Raw genomic sequence first — 202 nt, forward strand, 5'->3', positions numbered from 1 at the left:
ACCACTGCTACCCCAGAGAGTCCCCCAGTTTCCTCCAATCCACTCCTTTTCCACAGGAACCCCCAATTGCTATAATTGTCTTCTAATCCATAGGGAACACAAACCACACTCAACTCCTCCTAACCCACATGGTATCTCCAACCACCTTTACCCCAGAGAGTTCTCCAACTGCCCTCACTCCCTCCCAAGCCACAGGGACCCC

This window comes from Acanthisitta chloris, unplaced genomic scaffold (assembly GCF_000695815.1).
Source record: "Acanthisitta chloris isolate BGI_N310 unplaced genomic scaffold, ASM69581v1 scaffold12574, whole genome shotgun sequence".
In the NCBI taxonomy this organism is placed as follows: Eukaryota; Metazoa; Chordata; class Aves; order Passeriformes; family Acanthisittidae; genus Acanthisitta; species Acanthisitta chloris.